The 21,499-nt window shown below is 43.1% G+C and overlaps 1 protein-coding gene across 26 annotated transcripts in view; it reads left to right on the top strand.

Moving 5' to 3' along the window:
* Positions 1-21,499, top strand: part of LOC311526795 (uncharacterized protein) — a 316,378-nt gene that overhangs the window by 262,604 nt on the left and 32,275 nt on the right. For 2 of the 26 annotated variants that reach the window (XR_014713138.1, XR_014713149.1), the window contains one exon: positions 1,005-1,139. The exons of the other annotated variants lie outside the window; for them this stretch is intronic. The gene's annotated coding sequence lies outside the window, so the exon portion shown is untranslated. The remainder of the gene's footprint in view (positions 1-1,004; positions 1,140-21,499) is intronic. 26 annotated transcript variants of the gene reach the window in all.

Raw genomic sequence — 21,499 nt, 5'->3', positions numbered from 1 at the left:
ATAGATAATGGGCTGGAAAACATTTACATCTGGCTTAAAGCAAGGCTATGGACAAATTCTCTTGGCAGCTGGTGAGAAAACAGCCAGAGACCTAATCATCATCCCAAGTGACTAACATGTAAGCTTATGGCATTTCTTCTTCATTTAAAAACAGAGTAAGATAAAGACAGAAGTAGTTACACATCCAGTTTGGGTGCTCATTCTAGGTGCCATTTCCAAAGTATAAACAGAAGAAGGAAACACTTCAAGAGGGAGAACGGGGGGTTAAAGAAGCACCAAACAGAAATAGCTTGGGGCCTGATCCTCACCCCATAATTCCCAGCAAAGAGTGGCTCTTGATGTATATCTTCTCTTCCCATGCAGAGGCACAGAAGGCATGGTCCATTCTCCATTGCCCCATACCTGGTGGAGAACTCTCCATTTAGTTGGGATCCGTCGGTGGGAAGGGTGCAGACTAAGGGATGGGCTGGGAGGAGAAAATGCAAATGGCCCTGGATCTTAGAGAGACAGGAGGGCAAATACTATCCTCCTGATGGAGCAGTCAGAAAACTTAGTGGCTGAAATGGATAACTTTTTTGTATATTCATAGCAAATGTTTAGCACATGCTCACTCCTCAAACTTCCATGTTGCTGTCATCAACAGGCCACACCTTGACACATTCAATGTACGACGGGCATTTTAGCATTTTAACCCCACATTTTAAAGTGTTTATTGAAGGGTTATTCTCCTGTCTTGGAGATGTGGGAAATGCTATTTTACATGCTAGGGAGAAGTAGGATGGTCGTGTGTGTGTGTAAAAGACACTAGACCGGGACTCAGGAGATATAGAGACAATTTCTGGCTCTGCCACAGACTTCCTTTGTGATCTGGGGCAATTTGCTTAATGTGGGATTTTCAAAAGGTGGCCAGCTCCTGTAAAATTTGATGCGGATTTGCATGCCTACTTCTGTTAGGCTACTTTTGAAAATCTCATCCTTTGTTTCTCTGCCTCCTTTCAACACAGGTAAAATGGGAAATTATTTCCTTTGTCCGTCCTGTCTATTTCGATTGTAAAATCTTCAGGCCGAGGATGCTCTCTTACTAGTTACATATACAGTGCCTAACACAATGGTGCTCGATCTCAGCTGGGGCTTCGAAGGTACTGCAATACCATTTTTCTTTTTTTCCATACATATGCTTTTTCATGAACATGTTAGTTATTAATCAAAGGTTGTTGATATCTGATTTCTGTTTGGTCCATTTGTAAAGAGAATGGTGGCATTCTAATTCCTAGTGAAGAATTGTCTACATCACTGAACCATGGAGCCACAACTGGTGCTAATTGTTACCCTTCTTGATTAGCTCACCAGAGAGGCCAATAATTGAATGGGTGATATCCTTTAGGTCAGGCTTGCAACATATTGGTGGGAATGGAGAAGATATGCATAGCTCATAGGGTGACCAGATGTCCCAGTTTTATAGGGACAGGCCCGATATTTGGGGCTTTGTTTTATATAGGTACCTATTACACTCCACCCCCATTTTTCAGACTTGCTGTCTGGTCACCCTAATAGCTCATGCTCTAATCATTCTGTGGATAAAATAGAGGGATTCATATTTGTTCATCTGGTACCTTGCCTACCTCTAAATTTACTCCCTTTTTAAAATTCAAGTTTAACAGCCATGAGTTTTATTAATGGGCTGCATCCTGATCTCAATGAAAAAAAGATGCTATTTGATGGTGCAGAATCAAGTAAAATAACTGTTTTTCTTTAGTCTTGTCTTATTTGTAGGACTTATGAAGGTCTCTGGGTAATATGTTACAAGTGACAGGTGATGTACCTTTCATTAGCTTCCTGCATTCTTTTCCTGCGGCCAAGTATTCATAAAAAGAAAAGGAGTACTTGTGGCACCTTAGCGACTAACCAATGTATTTGAGCATAAGCTTTCGTGAGCTACAGCTCACGAAAGCTTATGCTCAAATACATTGGTTAGTCGCTAAGGTGCCACAAGTACTCCTTTTCTTTTTGCGAATACAGACTAACACGGCTGTTACTCTGAAACCTGTCAAGTATTCATAGTAACAGCTTTTGAAGTGAGGTAAAGTAAAGGGAAAAACTAGGCACAACCACAAGCTTGATGTTTCTGTCTTCTGGTTCCTTAATACTTGGCTTTTGAATTCGTCATGAAATAAATAGAAAATGTCTTGTCTAGGCAACATTTTTGCGATTAATCATTCATTAGAAACTCTTCAGTGAATTTCACTCAGAATTTTAAGTGTGTGTTAATACACCAGACTATAAAAATGTGTTCCCAGAGGTAGGAAAGTAAGCAAACAAAACCCAGTAAAGATTAGATTATGACCTGATTTTCCTAGATATGTTTTCTCTGATATTAAGACCTGTCATATAGACTTTATTCCATACGTATATAGTGTCATATGAAATACTGTAAAATGCATACATAAACAAGCACCTGGTCAGTAGTAATGACTGAGAGGACAAGATACTTACAACAGACTATGTATTATTATCTATATAGTTTACTGTGATATACATACTTACAACTGTTGCCTTAAGCATATTGTTTCTATGGCTATGATTCTGTAATGTATCTAAGGGTGCTGTAGGAGTACAAACCATGAAATTGCATATACACCATTTAACAAAATCTTAACCCCCCTCTCCCACTCCAAAGCTTATTTTTGGGGAAGTGTGTATGTTGTCATGTTCAACAGCATCCTCTTCAGAAGGTAACTTCTTGCGTTCTTTCACACTACAGAAGGCACCATGCTATAGCAGGATTATTTCCTATAGACTATCCCAAGGCACCTTCTTTCAGAGATAGAGGCTGTCATTTTTCTTACCAGTGTAATTTCTTGTTTGTTACAAACCCTGCTCCTTTCCAAGGGACATGCACTGAAATTTGTTAGCCTCTTTCTAGACATCAAGGTGATTCAATGTGGAAATGGAGTAAAGCTTTCCTTAGGAGAATTTTGAACAATGGGAACATATTTGGGGAGTAAGGTCCACTAGAGAGCAACTCCGGGCCCTCTGTAAGTTGTAAACACAGAGCAAAATCCAGCAGGGGTGGTGGACTTCTTCTCTCTCCAAATCAACTAAGTTTGAACTATTTTTAAAAATAGGATCGGTTTGGTTAAGATAGGGAGTCATCTCCCACTTCCTTGAGATACTCCCAGGAGCCTATATCTCCTGCCTAACATCCCGCCCCCCACATCCACTTCATGGCCCCTCCCCTCATCAGCTGCTTTTTCCTTCATCCCCACTTAGGCCTTCAGCTGATCCTTTGAATCTGGGACTCACCTTAGTAGGAGGCATTTTGAAGACTCACTTTGTTTGCATCCCAGAATGTCAGATGTCGCTGTGGGCCATATCACACAGGAACTGAAAACTAAAACATCAATGACCCATGCAGAGGTAGCAGTTCCCCAATGATCAACTTAAAAGATAGGAGGTGTTACAAGAAGCTAAGGAAGCTCCCAAGCCAGGGCAGACATGAGGATATTGTCAGAGGCCATGAAAGGTGGCAAGCAGGTGGAAACCAGCAGGAGTAGGGAAAGGAGGGTGGCTGGCCCCTGTAAATGAAGCAGGTCCAGCACTGCTGTGCCAGATCAGGTGCACCCAGTTGACCCAATTAAGGGAACAGGGACTGCACCTGGGGATATAAAGGGCCAGAGGAGACCCAGTGAGTCAGACCTGGTGAGAGGGGCCTGGGAAGCTGCAGGGAACATGACTGCCAGAGTCTTCCGAGAGCCTAAAATAGAAAGGGTGAGTTGAGAAACTGGTTTATTTGTTTAGGTTTGGACAACAAAGCTGTTTAAAATATACTGTGGACATGACAATGAGTCCTTTGCAAGCTGGGAGAAGCCTTGTCTTGTGACACATGGTGGAGAATGCAGGTACTGTAATGGTCCTTGATACAAGGGGGAGAGGACGATCGTTAGTGCCAAGAAAAAAAGAGGGAATTGAAGCCTCAGATATTGACTTAGCTTTGGTGATTGGGGTGTGTGTGATGGGCCTGTTATTAATGGCACAGTAGCATCAGACAGTCACATTACAGTGGCAGCAACAACAGACCTGTCACACACTCCTACAGCTGAGGAGCTCATGGGAGCGACAAGCAGCACAACTGGTTGCTCAGCAGCAGTGGCAAGAGGCCGACTTCTAGCAACAAGCGGAATTGTTTGGGCTTGGGGACTGGAAGGGTGGGGGTGTGGGGATGTGCTTGGTGATGGAGATGGAAAGCTCAGGCCAGCTGATCCCCGGCCTAGTGAAGATGGTGCTATAGGATGATTCAGAGGCCTCCTTTCATACTTCCAAGAGTAGCAAGTGCAGTAGGCTTGCAGGAGTTGACTTGGGCAACCCGCATAGCACTCTTCCTGCTGGGTGAGGCACAGTGGTAAGTAATGAGCAGATGGGCTTCTATCCTGTGGCGAAGGCTGCCCACCTTAGACTGGAGGTGTGTGGGCACTAGTTTTGGGTTGAACCGCTTCAACAGAGGGCAATACCATGAGTAGTGACTCTAAGATTACAGGACCTCACAACCTGGTGGCTATGCCCCCAGACCAGTGCAATAGAGAATCATTGACTAAGTCATCCTCACATAGTTGTTAAAGGCCCTTCCATTGGCAGCCCAGAGCTGGGCAAGGCAATTTCAGCCTGCCTTACCTGAGGAGGCAGTTGAACAGGCAAATGCTGCCTTTGAGGCCAAAAGAGACAAGTGGCTTGAACAGCATGGCAGAGTAAGAGTGGCTCAACAGTGGGGGAGTTGCAGAGAAGCTCTCAGTGCGTGAGGATCCCAAACAGCCCAAAACAGGGCCCTGGGCAGTCCCCCAGTCCAGCAGAAGTACTTCTGGGGATGGCTGGGGGAGTCTAGTGGTGTGCTTTAATTGCAGCAAGCCTAGGCATATTAGATGAGACTGCCCAATAATGGAATGTGATTACCCTGGGATATCACAGGTAGACCTGTGGCCTGGGGTCCATTCCAAATGACACTGGGCTCACCATATGTGGTATCAGTCAGACTGGGAGGAATGGTGATAGAAGGGCTTGGTGGACTCAGGTTGAGGGCATATCCTTGTCCAAGAAGATGGTGTGATGGTAAAAGAAGGTGGACTAGCATCTCTATGTGCATGTCTTGTCTATATGGTGAGGCACATGTCTATCCACAATGGAACTGGGGGTCCAAGGCTAGAGAGTTTGGCTATGTATCTGCCAGGGCCTGTGATCTTAGGGAGAGATTGGCTGAGTTTCCCAGCCCTGATGCCATGGAGAGTGGTAGCGAAGACTCACAGCTGATAGGGAAAGGAGTGGAGGGAGCTTGAGTAGAGAGGGCAGAGTGTGGCCAAGAGAAAGTCCTTGACTGTCTTCAGTGCTTATAAGATCAGCTAAAAAGGTATTGAAAAGAGCTACAGGGTGTAAGCACCTGTTGTCAGAATATCATCAATCAGTTGATGGGACTGGGACAAGAATTAGCATGCATTAGGGCAGAGGCAGAGAGTGGGAATGTCTCTGGGTAGAGAAGGGGGCCAGGGAACAGAATCTGGTGGCAGACAGAGATGAAGGTACAGTGAGGACCCAGATAGTACCTCATCTCAGCCCAGCATGCTGATAAAAGCAGGGTATAAACAGTGGACCTTGGCAGGGGGAAGGACAGAGGGCATCTGTTCTCTGGGTTCTGGTATAAGAACTGGGGAACTGCCAGAGCAACCTCAAGAGAGAACACAAGCTACAGATGATTAAGCAAGAAAAAGAGCAGCTGGCTGTGGAACATCAGGCCACTTAAGAAGAGAGAGGTCACCTGATCCTCATGGTCAGTGAACTTGAGGGAGAATTAGACCTTGAAGCCCTGGAGAAGAAGATAAAGTTATGTGGACAGAGCCCTGCCGGATTGTAAGGCTTTAAGGACTGTGGTGAATTTGATGTGTACAAATGTGTGTATATATATATATGAATTTTTCTGTTTTGGGTTGCGGGTGAGAGTAGTCCAGAAGTAGCCTCCCAGGTCAGAAAAAATCTGCCTTTGAAAGAGGCAGGGTTTTTTTGTTTGTTTGTTTTTTGGTTGGTGGTTTTTTTTTTTTTAAATCCATGTCCCAGGATGGCTGTCCCCTGTAAATGAAGCAGGTCTCACTACCCTATGCCAGATTGTATGCTCCCAGGGGGAAGTGCTGTACTTGGGGGTATAAAGGGTCAAAAGAGATCTGGTGAATCAGAACTGGTGGAGAGGGGGTTAAGAAGCAGGAGCAGCAGGACTCCCAAAGTCCCCTGGGAGGGGAGGCAGTGAGACCCTAAAATGTAATGGGTGAGCTGAGGATCTGATTTTTTTTGTTTAGGGGTGGACAGTAAAACTGCCTACAAGATACTGGGTGTGGCAGTGAGTCTTTAACAAGCTGGGGTGAAGCCTTGCCTCATGACAAAAGAAAAGATGGATAGGTCTGCAAAGTGTTGTGGTATTTTGTTTGTTTGCAGGTTCTGTTAGTATTTGTATGTATTCACATACTTCTATATACCACGCTGAACAGCTGGGGGCTCTCACATAATTTGTCTGACTTATATGATGTGAGTTATATTTGAAGTATGAAAATAAGCTCCCATTCTGACATCCATGAACCATGGCTGAATTTAGCTTGTTGCTTAAAACACTTCCTTTTCTTCACTGTAACGTCATTAGGAGAATTGTATGAAACTACTCCTGCTATTCATACTAAGACCTAACATATTCTCACAAGTAGCCACAGTCTTGAGCTAGGGAGAATTCTTCCCATTTTGATGTTCAACACAGTTTCTTGGTGACCCATGGACAAACAAGTGACTTCTCAGGAATTTGCTGTATGGACATTCAACCTATGTACATTCCAGTTTTTTCCAATAAAGAGATTCATCAAACAATTCTCACCATCAATCTGTAAACTCTTAGAGGAGATAGTAGGGTTATAAATAATAGCCAGCGTGGATTTGTCAAGAACAATTCATGCCAAACCAACTTAATTTCATTCTTTGGCAAGCGAACTAGCCTAGCAGATACCAGGGAAGCTATAGATCTGATACATGTTGATTTTAGTTAGACTTTTGACATAGTACCACAACATTCTCAAATGAAGCTAAGGAAATGTGGTCTAGATTAATTTACTGTAAAGCAAATGCAAAATTGGTTGAAAGACTGTACTCGGAGTGTAGTTATTGATTGTTTGCTGTTCAAATTGCGGGGACAGGGATATAGTCTAGTTCCGATACTAGTAAATATTTTCGATAATGACTTTGATAATACAGTGGGTAGTATGTTTATAAAATTTGCATACAACACCATGCTGGGCGGGGTTACTAGCACTTTGGAGGACAGGATTAGAATTCAGAATGAACTTGACAAATTGGAGAATTGGTCTGAAATCAGTAAGATGAAATTCAATAAAGATAAGCGCAAAGTGCTATATTTAGAAAGAAAAAATCAAATGCACAACTACAAATGGGGAATAACTGGCTAGGCAGTATTACTGCTCAAAAGGATTTGGGGGTTATAGTGGATCACAAATTGAATGAGTCAACAGTGTGATGCAGTTACTAAAAGGCCAATATCATTCTGAGATGAATTTAGAGGAATGCTGTAAGTAAGACATGGGAGGTAATTGTCCTGATCTACTCGACACTGGTGAGGCCTTAGTTGGAGTATTTATGTTCAGTTGTATATGCCAGACTTTAGTAAAAATGTGGACAAATTAGAGTCCAGAGGACACCACCAAAAATGATAAAAGGTCTAGAAAACATGACCTGTGAGGAAAGGTTGAAAGAAACTTAGTTTAGTCTTGAGAAAAGAAGACTGAGTGGAGATCTGATAAATCTTCAAATATGTTAAGGGCTGTTATAAAGAAGATTGGTGGTTCTCCATGTTCACTGAAGGTAGGACAAGAAGTAATGGGCTTAATCTGTAGCAAGGGAGATTTAGGTTAGATATTAGGAAAACCTTTTAAACTATTACGATATTGAAGAACTGGATTAGGCTTCTAAGGGAGATTGTGGAATCCCAGTCATTGATAGTTTTTAAGGACAGTTTAGACAAACACCTGTCAGGGATAGTCTAAGTTTATTTGGTTCTGCTGCAGCGCACAGGGCTGGATTTGATGACTTCTCAAGATCCCTTTTAGCTGTACATTTCTATGCTTCTGTAATGGATTCATATTTTTAGTTTATTAAAATACAATATAAGACCACTGATACAAGGTTCCTTTTCCATGGTAGTTAATTTGTCAGCTTTTCATTTGCAAGCCATGGAAAATTTATAAGATGACATTTTATATCTAAATGAAATTGGCTTTATTAGTTTTGATTATACTTGGTACACTAGAAGTTAAGGAATGCAGAAGACATATAATAATATAGGAGCTACTGCTCTATCAAATTAGGGCAATCTCTGATTTCCTGAAGCAAGAGATGATCTCCAATTTAGTGTGACAAAATACTGCATTACCCAATAGATCTTACTGAACTGAAATATCAAAAAGAATTGTTGAGATGAGTAACTCATAAATTGAGGACCGTTTATCTGTTATTAGCTCATCTGGAATTCCAGGTGAACAAACCTTGACTTATGTAAGGGGACTGTTGCCCCCTTACTAACATTCAGTGGGGATTTAGTTGCTGGCTCCCAGTACTAAAAGGGGGAAAGGTCAATGGGGAATCAGGACCTTGAGACTGCCAGTCCCTAGGAGCAATGGGGAGAGGCCAATTCTCCAGGTCTGCCTGAATGACGGTGGGCAGGCTAATCAGGGCGGGCAGGCTAATCAGGGAGTCAGGAGGTCTCGTCCTCCATGTGAGCTGGAATTGCCTGGGTCAGACAGTGCAGGGGCGAGCTAAAGAGAAAGCAGGGGCCCAAGCTGAGCTGGGGAGCAGAGCTGTGCCAGATCCAGAGGGACCAGAAAAGCAGCCCAGAGAGAGCAGGCCCTGTCCTGGGAGCAGAGCTGCAGCCCCAAAGCCAGAGGCACATCCCAGAGAGAGCAGACTTGCCCTGGGAGCAGAGCTGCAGCCAGCAGAGCCAGAGGGGCCAGAAAAGCAGCCCATGAAGCAGGTCAGTGCTGGGAGTGGAGTCACAGAAGCAGCCTGCAGAGCAGACCTGTCCTGGGAGCAGAGCTGCAGCAACCAGAGCCAGAGGGGCCAGAGAAGCAGCCCAGGAAGCAGGTCAGTGCTGGGAGTGGAGTCACAGAAGCAGCCTGCAGAGCAGACCTGTCCTGGGAGCAGAGCTGCAGCAACCAGAGCCAGAGGGGCCAGAGAAGCAGCCCAGGGAGCTAGAGGCAGAGCAGCAGCCGTGCTGAGGCAGAGTGGAGCTGGAGCTGGGTCCGGAGCAGTCTGGGGCCCAGTGTCGTGAGCAGCTGGAGAGAGCGAGGGGGGGCCCTGGGCAGTGGGCCCAACACAGGGAGACGCCTCAGCCAGGAGGCTCTGCAGGCCAGACTCGGAGGGGGATTGGTAACCCCGACAGGGCGGGGGCAATGCTGGGAAGAAGGGCCCTGCCTCCTAGAGCCTGAGAGCCTGTGGCCACCACCAGAGCGAGTGTCCAACCCACAGCATCCCTGCAGCACAGCCAGGGCCTGAGAAGAAGGCCTGGGACTTACAAGGAACAGACTGTGAACTGCCCTGACATTCCAGAGACCCTGTTTGTGATGTTCCCTGCCACAGAGCGGGGTGATGTGTTTCCTTTAATCTTTCCCATTTTTCCTCACTCTTTTTTAAATTAATTGTTGATTAAATAGCTTGCATTTGCTTTAAATTGTATGTAATGGTCAGTGGGTCAGAGAAGTGCCCAGGGCAGAGAGAGTACCCTGGAGTGGGGACACCCTAGCCCCTGTCCTAGGTGACCACAGCAGGGTTGGGGGTCGAGCCCCCCAGGAATCCCGGGCCCAACCTTGTTGGGGTTACGAGGACTCTGCCAGACAGGAGAGTGGAAGGGGAGTCCTCAAGGGCAGGGAGGCCTCTGGGTAAAGGAAGTGGGAGCGAGGACTCAGATCCTTTCGCTAGCCCACTTCACCGGGGTAGTGCAGAAGCCAGGAAAGTTCCCCACAATAGCAGGACTATTCATAGATTCATAGATACTAAGGTCAGAAAGGACCATTATGATCATCTAGTCCGACCTCCTTACAATCTTTTCTTACATTGATAGAATGGTGTGCGGCAATTCATTTTCTTTTTAAAATTGAGCAGTAGAGCAACAATGAAAAGTCATCTTTCCCTTTTTATTCAAACAGATCTGTCCAGAGCCTGGAGCAAGGGCAATCAGGACTCCCATGTGGTTTCCAATGTTTTTATATTCAGTTTTGTGTATTTATTTCAGATTTCATACTTAGATCTTACCTTTGACAGCATTCATGGCTGGCTGGATCAGGGTTTCGTGGTATCTGTGGATTTTTCTTAGTTTCTGAACTCATACAATGTGTGTTTTTTATGGTATGATGTCCTTAGCACTGACTCATTTAGGATACGTCAGTTCACACATCCATCATCAGGCCCTTACTATGCACCATCAAATGAGCTAGCAGAAAAGTCAGCGCAAACAATGAAGAACTTGATTTAAAAAATCACTCTGCTAATATAAGACTATTAGACTGTAACGAAACACTTCACAATTATTATGAAATTCAAAGAAAGAAAACAAAAAAGTTTTTTTGAACCAAGAGCAATTAAAACTGAAGTAGTTACAAAACAACCATCCGCCAGGAAACTAGAACAGATGAAATATTACATCGGGAATTCCTGTGGTAAGTGGGAGAAACTTGACCTTTAAATAGGTTGTCAGGTTACCAGATGCTTTCTAACAGCTATGCTACCTGCACCACGGTCATCCGAGGGAGAGCCCCTTCTGAGGGTCAGCCCTACTAGAAGAACTGAATACATGGAAACAAAATCAAGGAGGCCATTGGCTCTCTGTGTCTTGGACATCTAGAATGCTCATAAGAGTGTTTATGTGCTGGCAGAAATAACACATGCTGACCCAATCAGTTCGTTTCTGAATTCACTTAACATCAATTTCACCATTAACTAGACACACTTCAGTTGTTTAACTGCTTGCTAACATTTTCGTTTGGGAAGTGTAGTTTTTAATTAGCCTTGTCAGTACTCACTGATCTTTTCAACATTGAGTCCATTTCCTACAATAATCTTGATTTGACTTAGTTATTAGATATACCACCAATAATTCATTCTCTTATTAGTCCCATCAGATAACTGTTCAAAATCACATGACTTAGCTTTATTACACAGGTCTACAACATCAGTCAGTGGTCTCACCTGGTAGCAGTTTCTTGTATAGCGTACCTTTCCCAAGTGACATTCTTGCACGGATCAAATTATCCTTCACATTTGGGAAAGACTTTATCTAGCAGTATTCAGTCTCCCTCATGCTTCCACTGGTACGTATGGTCCATGACCTCCAGTGTGCCTCTGTGCCTGCCTACAGCAACACTGTGGAGAATTTCACTCGCTCCAATTTTTTCTTCAATATCACTTAACTCTAGGAAAATTTTTGGAAGTGCTGCACCTATCTTTTCCAGTTTCATGCCAGGTTTTTAGACAGGATAAAAGTTTACCAAAGATTTAGTTTACATGTGGTACCATGTAGTAAGCATGTGAAGCAGTGCTTACTGCTAAGCGTGCTGGTAAGAGCGTGATTTTTATTTTCTGACCCAGTAACATGGAATAGGTCAGGCTACTGCTACACTTCACTCTCCACTCCCCTGCCTCTTACCAGGATGGAATGCCTGGTCCAATGGCCTTCTCTGGGAGGTGATTTTCCAGCTATGTCCCATCCCCTCTCTACCAAGCATGACTTCATGGATGCACAATTCCTCAGCAGTCCTTTTCACCTCACCTACAAACAGTATTCTTATGCCTCCAGAAAGTGTGTTTTTAAAGTGTTTTTTTCCCCTCACTCTACCCTTTCCAATTTAAGGTCTTTTCCCTGATCCCCGAAGAGTAACGAGCTCTTTTTCTTTAAACTCTTTTATGAGAAGCTGAATCAGTATCTCTGTCAAACCACAAGATTCAAACTAAAGTTCCATACTTTTGTAACACATGCTGAGTTGTAAAGAGAGCTGCCTCACAAGGGAATATTGATTCAAATCAGCATTTTCTTTGCTTCAGTACATAAAATTCAGGGAATGCTTCTTATCCTTTCCCCCATGTCTGCCAAGTAATTCAGTACATCATATTTTAATACAATTGTCCTTTAAAAATGTTTGCTGAGTTAATAGGATGGCTCAACAAGTGAATATTCCAGACTATTATTTGGCCTTTTTGAGTCAGGTCTGCTCTGATTTGTGGATTTTGACATGCCTGATATTTATCTGGGGGAGGCCAAGAATACTGAATTATAGTTCATAATGTACCCAGCACACACAAGCCTTATAACAGAACCCTTTACCATAGCCAGGGAAGTTAAGAAAGCTTATTTCCATGGTTTAAAAACTTTCATTTATCAAAATGATAATGAATCTGTTTGCAGTTGACCTTTTCCACTGTCCTAAACAGAACTCACTCCTCACATAATGGAAGGACATAGAATGTCACTACACACATAGGCAAAGAAAATGTAACCCAATTGTCAATAACACAATAGACAAGGTGGTCATGAGCAAAGCCACTGACCGATGTTCCCTCTAATTTTTAACAGGCCATGTGCGCAGAAAATTTCTTCTGTGCAAATTTTTGACAGGCCGTGTGTGCAAAAAACTTCTGTGCAAATTGTTGTGCTTCTGTGCAAATTTTTGTGTGCATGGTGTTTCACCGTGTGTGCGGGGTTTAGGATCTGTGTGCGCACACACACAGCTTAGAGAGAACTGTGCCCACTGACCCTATGTGTCTAGTACTGCTGTTCTGCAAGTCATTTAAAAGTATATTAGGTAAAAAAGAGAGTAGAAGGAGGGAAAAGAGAAAGAGCAGAGGTGGTAAAACTGAAGAAAGTAGATAAGTAGACATGTACATGTCTGGATAAAGAGGTGATGTAGATGCACCTTGTAGATGAGATTAGGGGATATAGAGTCCTAGACTTTAAGGTCAGAAGGGACCATTATGGTCATCTAGTCTGACCTGCTGCACAACGCAGGCCACAGAATCTCACCCAGAATCCCACCCCATCTAACATCCCATCACAGACCATTGGGCATATTTACTGCTAATAGTCAAAGATCAATTAATTGCCAAAATTAAGCTATCCCATCATACCATCCCCTCCATAAACTTATCAAGCTTAGTCTTGAAGCCAGATATGTCTTTTGCCCACACTGCTCCCCTTGGAAGGCTGTTCCAGAACTTCACCTCTCTAATGGTGAGAAACCTTTGTCTAATTTCAAGTCTAAACTTCCTGATGGCCAGTTTATATCCATTTTGTTCTTGCGTCCACATTGGTACTGAGCTTAAATAATTCCTCTCCCTCCCTGCTATTTATTCCTCTGATATATTTATAGAGAGCAATCATCTCTCCCATCAGCCTTCTTTTGGTTAGGCTAAACAAGCCAAGCTCTTTGAATCTCCTTTCATAAGACAGGTTTTCCATTTCTTATATCATTCTAGTAACCCTTCTCTGTACCTGTTCCAGTTTGAATTCATACCCCTAAAACAGGGGAGACCAGAACTGCACACAGTACGCCAGATGAGGTCTCACCAGTGCCTTGTATAACAGTACTAACACCTCCTTATCTCTACTGGCAGTACCTCACCTGATGCATCCCAAGACCGCATTAGCTTTTTTCACGGCCATTTCACATTGGTGGCTCATAGTCATCCTGTGATCAACCAATACTCCGAGGTCCTTCTCCCGCTCTGTTACTTCCAACTGATGAGTCTCCAGTTTAGAACAAAAATTCTTATTATTAATCCCTAAATGCATGACCTTTCACTTTTCACTATTAAATTTCATCCTGTTACTATTACTCCAGTTTACAAGGTTATCCAGATCTTCCTGTATGTTATCCCGATCCTTCTCTGTATTGGCAATACCTCCCAGCTTTGTGTCATCCGCAGACTTTATTAGCACACTCCCACCTTTTGTGCCAAGGTCAGTAATAAAAAGATTAAATAAGATTGGTCCCAAAACCGATCCCCGAGGAACTCCACTAGTAACCTCCTTCCAGCTTGACAGTTCACCTTTCAGTGTGACCCGTTGTAGTCTCCCCTTTAACCAGTTCCTTGTCCAGCTTTCAATTTTCATATTGATCCCCATCTTTTCCAATTTAACTAATAATTCCCCATGTGGAACTGTATAAAATACCTTACTGAAATCAAGGTAAATTAGATCCACTGCGTTTCCTTTGTCTAAAAAAATCTGTTACCTTCTCAAAGAAGGAGATCAGGTTGGTTTGGCATGATCTACCTTTTGTAAAACCATGTTGTATTTTGTCCCAATTACCATTGACCTCAATGTTCTTAACTACTTTCTCCTTCAAAATTTTTTCCAAGACCTTGGATACTACAGCTGTCAAACTAACAGGCCTGTAGTTACCCGGACCACATTTTTTTCCTTTCTTAAAAATAGGAACTATGTTAGCAATCCTCCAGTCATATGGTACAACCCCTGAGTTTACAGATTCATTAAAAATTCTTGCTAATGGGCTTGCAATTTCATGTGCCAGTTCCTTTAATATTCTAGGATGAAGATTATCTGGGCGTCCCGATTTAGTCCCATTAAGCTGTTTGAGTTTGGCTTCTACCTCGGATGTGGTAATAGCTACCTCCATATCCTCATTCTCATTTGTCATCCTACCATTATCCCTAAACTCCTCATTAGCCATATTAAAGACTGAGGCAAAGTATTTGTTTAGATATTGGGCCATGCCTAGGTTATCCTTAACCTGTACTCCATCCTCAGTGTTTAGTGGTCCCACTTCTTCTTTCTTTTCGTCTTATTTTATGGCTATAGAACCTTTTACTATTGGTTTTAATTCCCTTTGCAAGGTCCAACTCTACATGGCTTTAGGCCTTTCTCACTTTATCCCTACATGTTCTGACCTCAGTAAGGTAGCTTTCCTTGCTGATCCCTCCCATCTTCCACTCCTTGTAGGCTTTCTGCTTTTTCTTAATCACCTCTCTGAGATGCTTGCTCATCCAGCTTGGTCTACAACTCCTGCCTATGAATTTTTTCCCCTTTCTTGGGATGAAGGCTTCTGATAGTTTCTGAAGTTTGGTAAAAGCTTCCTAGAGAAAGAGTTCATTCAGCTGGTGTATGTGAATCAGGCAGCTTCCTCCTCCAAGCTGCCTGGTCTCAGCAGGGGGATCACTGGGAGCACAAGAGAGACAGGCTCTGTTGTGATAATTGGGGCCTTGCAGGCTTACTTTAATTGTAAGCCTCACCAGTAGAAGGTGAGTAAACATTCATGAATTGTCACAATGATTTGTTATATACAATTATTGAAGAAAAGGTGTAAGAAGGAGATAAACTGGATCAATTTAAACAGAGAGGGTCTACTGATACCACCCAAGGACTGTGTTAAGATTATGACTTATAAACAGGAGGAGTAGAGGATCAAAAATCAATGGACCAACATTGGTGCTTTGGAAATTAGGCCTAGTTAGTGGACAAAATAATGAGAGGATGGACTATTCCACCCATCCACTTTTGGGGGCCTTTAAAAAGTGGCTTGGGGGAGAATAAGCATTTCTACCCCTATTGCGGCCATGGTGAAAGGATTTTTATCATGACTCCCAGACTTTGATACACCAGTGGGGATGCTTGACTATCACCACTGCCCCAGCAAGGATCCCAGTCTAATACCTGTGAGAACCGGCTTTATTTTCCCCTCCCTCATGTGTCCCTTTCTGGCCCCCACTATCTTCCTCCTGTCCAATCTCTCTCTGTTTTTCACCTAATCCTGAAATCAACTACACTGCACAGCACCAACGTGATGAAATGACACGGCCCAGATCTACTCAGTCTGAGAAGGAGTAGTGAAGGAGATGGACTGGACCAAACCAACCAAATGATGTCCCTGACAGGGGAGGAAAGCTGGGGTCCAGATCAACCACTATTGTGGCTGACCTACCAGCCCAAAGCATCTCTGACTGACTGACTACCCTGGATCCTGAGAACATCAACAAAGGCCACAGTTCCCTCATCTTTACTACCCTGTCTCTTTTCTCCTTTCTGTGTCTCTCTGTCTGTCAAAAGCAGGAAAGTGACTATCATTTTGACTCAAAATTGAGCAATACAACTAACACCTTCCTTCCCACCCACCAAGGAGGACTGCTTGACAGAATAATAGACTTTAACCGATATTCCCTCTCTTTTTAAAGAGATGTTGATAGATTTTGATTAAGTTTAAAATTGAGTGATTATATAAAACAGTTTCAATGTCTTTTGCCTTGTTTTGATTCTTCTTCTTTTGTCTTTCAATCAATAAATTTCTAACCTTTAGCATTAATTTCCTGATGTGTTTGCCATGGTACTAAGTAGTCTGAGGACTCTGCACTCGGAACCATGAACCTCATTTAAAACTGTTAAATTGTACAGTGGCTTGGTCACGTTAACACTTGACTCTATGTGCCAACTTATTCCATTGACATTAATACAACAGCTCCCTGTTCTAAGTTCAGGGGCCAGTGCTGGCACGGCCCGTAGCAGCCTACAGCTGCAATTGCAGAGAAAGTTCTGCTCAGCACCAGGCTGGAGAATGCCCAGTATGGATGGAATCTTCTGAGATTTTAGCAGCTAAGTAATTTAGCAAGTCTCTACTAAGTGGTTCAAACTGATTTTTTTTTTCCAGAGGGGTATAATTTGGGGGGTTTTTCACAAGAAGGGCAAAAGGAGGGTAATTTTATAGCTTCTCAGTGCTCTCATAAAGCAAACCTCTCAGATAGTGTACCATGACTCAGAAGCAAGTGCTGATGGTAGTTCAGATGCTATGTGCTATCCATGGGGTCCCCAATAAGCACTCGGAAGATGGCTGAAGTTGGGGGTTTAGCAAGAAAGAGAAAGGTTGCAAATACCCTTTGCAATGCAATGGGTTAGATAGTTACAACTCAAAGTAAAGCAATAGCAGTTTCTATTTGGGCCCCTGTGAAGCAATCCACAACTGGGTCAGGGGTCTGCAGGCCGAGTGCCTAGAGTGCATTCTCAGTAGCACCCATAAGTGTCTTTGGAGGGTAACAGGGATGCGGGGCTGGACCCAACCCTGGTCCTGAATCAGACCTGAACAAGAGCTTTCTGGAGGATATAGTCCAGAGGGAATTAACCATTTAACTATGGGCTGTGACAGCAATGCTTCCTGGGAAGAAGTGTCAGGGAATATAATGAGTTGCCTTCCTTCAGGACAGCTAGGAAGCTGCCTGGAAAGGGACTGTAACAAAAGTCCTGGGAAGAGGTGAGAAGTGGAGTGGGGAAAAGGGAGTGGTGGAGTGGGGAAAAGGGAGTGAAGGAAGAGGCTTTGGACAAAAGGAGAATAGAAGGACTGGGATAGAATCCAGTGGTGGTGGCTTCTTTCAGCTGGAGCTTCCTGAGAGGGTAGGAAGGAACCTCCCTTCACTTGCTGCATCAACAAAGGAAATCCAGGGAAGATGCTGTGGGAAAGGAATTGTGAACTTTTTAACTTGGGGAGGGAAAACTTCTGTTGGCATTGATCAGCCCTTCATGAACGTGGTTGAAAGCTGTAGCCGGAGGAAGGACAGGAATGTGTTTTTGTGTTTGGACTTTTGTTTACTCTGGAAGGGGAGTACATGATTTGTCGGGAAGGCTATATCACATCAAATTTCCCAAAGAGGCAAACTGAGGCATGGTCAGGCCCTGTTGGAAAAGCAAGAACCTGCTACACTAACAATTGCAGCACACACAATAATAGTTTGGGGAACTATAGAATCATAGAACTAGAAGGGACCTCGGAAGATCATCTAGTCCAGTCCCCTGCACTCAAGGCAGGACTAACTATTATCTAGACCATCCCTGACAGGTTTGTCCAACCTGCTCTTAAAAATCCCCAATGATGGAGATTCTACCACCTCCCTAAACAATTTATTCCAGTGCTTAATCACTCTGAAAGGAAGTTTTTCCTAATGTCCAACCTAAACCGCCCTTACTGCAATTTAAGCCCATTGCTTCTTGTCCTATCCTCAAAGGTTAAGAAGAACAATTGTTCTCACTCCTCCTTGTAACAACCTTTTATGTACTTGAAAACTGTTATCATGTCCCCTCTGTCTTTTCTTCTCCAGACTAAACAAACCCATTTTTTTCAATCTTCCCTCATAGGTCATGTTTTCTAGACCTTTAATCATTTCTCTTGCTCTTCTCTGGACTTTCTCCAATTTATCCACATCGTTCCTGAAATGTGACGCCCAGAACTGGACACAATACTCCAGTTGAGGCCTAATCAGCACAGAGTAGAGTGGAAGAATTACTTCTTGTGTCGTGCTTACAATACTCCTGCTAATACATCCCAGAATAATGTTTGCTTTTTTTTTTTTTTTTGCAACAGTGTTACGTTGTTAACTCCTGTTTAGCTGTGATCCATTATGACCCCCAGATCCCTTTCCGCAGTACTCCTTCCTAGGCAGTCATTTTCCATTTTTTATGTGTGCAACTGATTGTTCCTTCCTAATTGGAAGGGACTTCAGGAGGTCATCTAGTCCAACCCCCTGCTCAAAGCAGGATCAATCCCCAACTAAATCATCCCAGCCAGGGCTTTGTCAAGCCTGACCTTAAAAACCTCTAAGGAAGGAGATTCCACCACCTCCCTAGGTAACCCATTCCAGTGCTTCACCACCCTCCTAGTGAAAAGGCTTTCCTAATATCCAACCTAAACCTCCCCCACTGCAACTTGAGACCATTACTCCTTGTTCTGTCATCTGCTACCATTGAGAACAGTCTAGATTCATCCTCTTTGGAATCCCCTTTCAGGTAGTTGAAAGCAGCTATCAAATCCCCCCACCTCATTATTCTCTTCTGCAGACTAAACAATCCCAGTTCTCTCAGCCTCTCCTCGTAAGTCATGTGCTCCAGCCCCCTACTCGTTTTTTTTTTGCCCTCCGCTGGACTCTTCCCAATTTTCCACATCCTTCTTGTAGTGTGGGGCCCAAAACTGGACACAGTACTCCAGATCAGGCCTCACCAATGCCGAATAGAAGGGAATGATCACATCCCCCAATCTGCTGGCAATGCTCCTACTTATACAGCCCAAAATGCCGTTAGCCTTCTTGGCAGCAAGGCACACTGTTGACTCATATCCAGCTTCTCATCCACTGTAACCCCTAGGTCCTTTTCTGCAGAACTGCTGCCTAGCCACTCAGTCCCTAGTCTGTAGCAGTGCATTTACTTCAGACCATTTCTCCAGTTTGTCCAGATCATTTTGAATTTTAATCCTATTTTCCAAAGCACTTGCAACCCCTCCCAGCTTGGTATCGTCCACAAACTTTATAAGTGTACTCTCTATACCATTATCTAAATCATTGATGAAACTATTGAACAGAACCTGATCCAGAACCTATCCCTGCAGGACCCCACTCATTATGCCCTTACAGCATGACTGTGAACCACTGATAACTACTCTCTGGGAACAATTTTCCAACCAGTTATGCACCCATCTTATAGTAGCTCCATCTAAGTTGTATTTCCCTAGTTTGTTAATGAGAAGGTCATGCGAGACAGTATCCAAAGCCTTACTAAAGTCAAGATATACCACATCTACCGCTTTTAATTTTTGCAGTATGTATTCTTGGGGGCTTCTTTGAATGTGTCATGGCAACCTTGCATTTATACGATTAGATCTGCAGGTGTGTAAACTAGCAACCCCTGTTTTTATGTAACTTACATAGAATGGCTGTGCATGCAACATTACCTAATACTACTCACAAACAATATTTTAGGAGCTATGGAATAGAACCTGGTTTCAGAAACGTGCTCAGTCCTGTTGGCTTCAGTAGAATCGGGTCAATGACTACAGGACATGACCCTATGTATGAAATCCTGACACCACTGAAGTCAATGTCAAAGTTCCCAGTGAAGCATTGACTTAAATAAGAGCAGGATTTCATCCTATATTTTCAATAACTTTTATACTTAAACTGGGTTGTAAATGGAACTCTCTTTCATTGTATTTTCTAGAGCACCTAGGACAATTGCACCCCACTCCTGATTAGGGCCTTTGAGTGCTACTGCAATACAAATTAGAAACAACAAAAATGTCATTTTTTTTTTTGAAAAATGAAAAACACAAATTAGAACACGTCTCTTGAAGAGACATTATTTTACCTTTTGTGAATTATTAAGCTATTTTCAGCAGATTGAGGTAGAAGCTAAACATCTATTAGGTTTTACAGTGATGCAGGGACACACACAAGACCTTCAAGTCCTGAGCCTGAGTAGATTTTACTTACTAACAATACAAACCTTTCTTTACCACATTGGTACTCATTATTTGCCAATTCTAATTTTTTCCCCGGAGAACCTTGCTTTAATCTCTTAAGAGAAGGCTATATAGAAAGGGCCTCTATCTTTAACACACATGTTCCAGATACTTGTATGGAGCCCAGTGGGAATAAAATTAAATGAAACAGACAGAACAATGAAATCAAGTGTTGCTCTGTCTGTGATTCAGGGCTCTTAAACTACTAAAAAATCATCCCTTTCTGAAGTGGCTGTCCCAACTGGACTGTCTGTAATTCCCATGTAATCATCCCAGTATGAATCCTATCCAGTCCTGAGACTGTGACGCAAGTGGTAGATTGCTTATAATTAGCATGTGCATACCAGGAATATCGTTTTCCAGATATGCTCTTAGCGTCTCTCAGAGAGCCATATTTACATTTAGAGTGACCAGATATCCTGATTTTATAGGGACAGTCCCATTTTTGGGGTCTTTTTCTTATATAGGCTCCTATTACCCCCCCCACCCCCTGTCCCGATTTTTCACACTTGCTGTCTGGTCACCCTATATACATTGTATTTTTATGTTTTAAGAATGGTTTGGTAGAGGATAGACCTGTTATATGATTCTTTTCCTGCTCTGAGTTTAAGGATTAGAGAAGTGCTGGTCTAACTCCATGATTAAGGTTGAAGTGAACAAAGACTTGAGCTGGCTTTAAACGTTTGATTTAGAGATATCCAGCACCTTCATTCTCCTGCCTCTCCTCCCTCCGTTGTTTCCACACATTCATTTCCGGGTTCCAGCAGCAACCGAAAGCAGAAGTACTGAAATAGACAGAAAATAGCCATTCTCATCTGGCTGGAAGTGAGAAATATCTCACATCGCACAAGAAACTTTCTTCTTGGGAGGCTTCCAGCCCAGTTTGTCCAACTCAAAGTTCAGCTAGGACAGATAAGCTTTGATACTTATACAAATGTGGGTTTTTTAAAAATAATCCCATCAAAACTAAGGTCTCCATCCTATAGTTCCTTTACAGATGACAATCCTGTAGCCTGAGTAAGGATTATCAGATCCATCCCTGAGTGGTACAAAAGGTATTGTGGAGTCAGAAAATGTGCCAGGTGCCCACCAATGTGAATACAGGATTCATAATCAGGCCCTTAATGTTATCACTCTAA

This window comes from Lepidochelys olivacea (genome assembly GCF_965140295.1).
Source record: "Lepidochelys olivacea isolate rLepOli2 genome assembly, chromosome: 9".
Lineage (NCBI taxonomy): Eukaryota > Metazoa > Chordata > Testudines > Cheloniidae > Lepidochelys > Lepidochelys olivacea.
The sequence above is the reverse complement of the archived record's forward strand: the minus strand, read 5'-3'. Positions and strand labels throughout refer to the sequence as shown.